Source organism: Pteronotus mesoamericanus, unplaced genomic scaffold (assembly GCF_021234165.1).
Source record: "Pteronotus mesoamericanus isolate MK-2021 breed Mesoamerican mustached bat unplaced genomic scaffold, CSHL_Meso_final scaffold_651, whole genome shotgun sequence".
Classification (NCBI taxonomy): Eukaryota; Metazoa; Chordata; class Mammalia; order Chiroptera; family Mormoopidae; genus Pteronotus; species Pteronotus mesoamericanus.
The window spans coordinates 23031613-23034151 of NW_026555325.1; the positions used below are offsets into that span (position 1 = coordinate 23031613).

At 54.0% G+C, this 2539-nt stretch overlaps 1 pseudogene; it reads right to left on the minus strand.

Moving 5' to 3' along the window:
* Positions 1-642: 642 nt before the first annotated feature.
* Positions 643-2319, minus strand: LOC129061807 (proton-coupled zinc antiporter SLC30A2-like; annotated as a pseudogene).
* Between the last annotated feature and the right edge of the window lie 220 nt (positions 2320-2539).

Here is a 2539-nt window from a genome sequence, read left to right on the forward strand (position 1 = left end):
CACAAATGGCTCTCATTAGATTTTTATTATCTATCTCCCTAAGTAGGTTGATTTAAGCTATTTACCCTCTGGTTGAGAAGAAGTATAAATCATTTATTCTTAAGCACCCTTGGTTAAGAGAGAAAGGATTTTGCAATTTACTAGATGGCAGTAAATAGATTGGCTAACTATCTCAGTTTTCCTATTCCACTTGTCCTGGCTTACTAGCCTGTCTTACCTACATCTTCCTAAACCCCATGGCCTCTTTAAATCAGGTTGTTGTTAGAGGCGGGGGGGGGGGGGGGTTCTGTCCCCAAGCCTCTTTACAGGTTCATAAAGCAAAGTCCAGATAGACTGAGAAAAGAAAATGAGGCAGGTAGGCAGGGGACGTTGATGCCAGGCTCCCTTCCAACAGCCCTCATTGCCTTTCCCTGAGGCTCATGGTAAGACAGCACTGGCAGAGGATTAGGCCCAAACTCAGTCCCTCCAGGAACTGACGCAAAAGCAGGAGGAGTCAGGTCATACTAGCTTTACACTAGCTGAGTTCCCATCCTAGGGCTGGCTATTGTCCAATGCAGGAGACAGGGGAAGGGTCTCATTCCTGGTGTGGGCAAGACTCCTCCACACTGAACATGGAGCTAAGGGCAGGAGAGGAAATCTGGTTTATAACACAGCCAAGGTAAACAAAGTCTTGGCTGGGCCTGGGAGACACTCAGCCGTGCCATCTGCAGGTCTTGTCCATGGCCCAGCTGGCACCTGGCCAGACTGACAGTCCTTTATGTCCGAGGGACCCTGGCATGTCCGACAGTCCTTTATCTCCTCAGAGTAGTCCTCGATCTGGATGGTCATGGTGTGAAGTGGAGCTTCCTTGTAGGCAGGTGCTGGCGGCCTTCAGCACAGCCTGGGAGTCTGTGTTCTGAGTGATGGCTATGTGGACAGACAGCACAGGCTGGGACACAGTCAGTGCTCGGATATGCAGGTTGTGCAAGGCTTCCTGCCCCTCCACTGACAGCAGCAGATCCTAAACAGCTGGGAAGTCCATGCCTTTGGGACCCATTCCATTAATACCAGGAGCATGTCTCTCAGGATGGGCAAGGTTGTTTGTCCCCAGGACCAGGATGGAGAAGAAGGTGCAAATGGGGTCTACATACTTGCATGCTGGCTTGGAGTATAAAATATAGGCTGCCACCAGGATGCCCAAGCTCTGCAGCAAGTCTCCTATCACATGGATAAAGGCAACTTGGACACTGGGGTTCTGCTGCTGGCTGGCCTCATGGCTATGCCCCCAGCCACGGCTGTGCCCCCTGGTCAGACTGGAGAAGAGTCAACCCCATTATGATGTTCACTGCTGCAGTGAAGCCCGCCCTTATCAGCATGGTCCTCCCCTTCATATCATAATCGGCAAGATCAGCCATTCCACTGCTAGGTATACTAGCACCCCACTCATGACCCAGATGACCAGCACAGAGAGCAGGGCTCCCAGGGTCTCAGCTCACTGCCAGCTGAAGTTCACAGTCTGGATGGCGGGCTGGGAGGACATCCAGAGAGAGAAGAGCCTCTGAAGCTGATGAGCACGCTGGCAGAGTCAGCGAGTGGATGGGCTGCATCTGTCATGAGCACAAGGCTATGTGCTAGGTAGTCACCAATGACCTCCCCAGTCATGAACACCAGGCAGATGGCAGAGGCCACAGAGATCTGACGACAGGCCTGCTCCTTCTTGAAGTTACAGCGACTGCAGTGACTGCCAGGACTCTGCTGGGCGTGACGGTAATGGTTGCTTTGCATGGCCAGCTCAATGGACAGCAAATCCGAGGCAGATGGGGACACAGAAATCCAGCCAGCTCCATCCTGCCAAGGACACCCCTCGTAAGACCGGGCTTCGGGCCTGGCATCAGACAGATACTGCTTAACGGTGCCCCCCCTCCACCCCCGCGCAAGCCCCGCGGAGTGAGCCCTGGAAGTTGTGCGTCAGACACTGCACAGCGCGCGTTCACCTGGCTGGAGAGTCCTGCGTGCCTCTCCAGTCGTCCCCGCCCCGTGCGCCCCTCGCACGCCGGTTACGTCGCACCACTGCCACGGCCTGGACTGCTCTGGGGCCGCGTTGGGACGGTCCTGCTGCGGCTATCGCGCGGTTCCCAGCCCAGGCTCAGGGCGCCCAGCGCTTTAGTCGGCCCTCACCACCTGTAGTATATAAAAGCTCCCGGGGGAGGGGGAGTGGGCGGCCGGCTGCAAACGGTGCCCGGGAGCTGCCCCTAGCACTCATCCCCTACCATCCCCTGGCTTGCGATGAAAAGCCGAACCGCCTATACTAAGGACTGGGTGACTGCTGCCCACACTCATAGCGGCACGGGGCTGGCAGAGTCCCACCTAGAAGTTCTCGCATCTCGGTTTATAGTAATTTGCTTTGGATTCCTGGAGAGCAGAAATGGGAACAGATTTTTGATATATGATATATGAAATAACCTACACGAGTCCCTAGAGAATTATGCTGGGTGTTAAACTTAAAATGTTACATACTACATGGTTCCATTTATAAACATTCTTGAACGTACACAGAGAA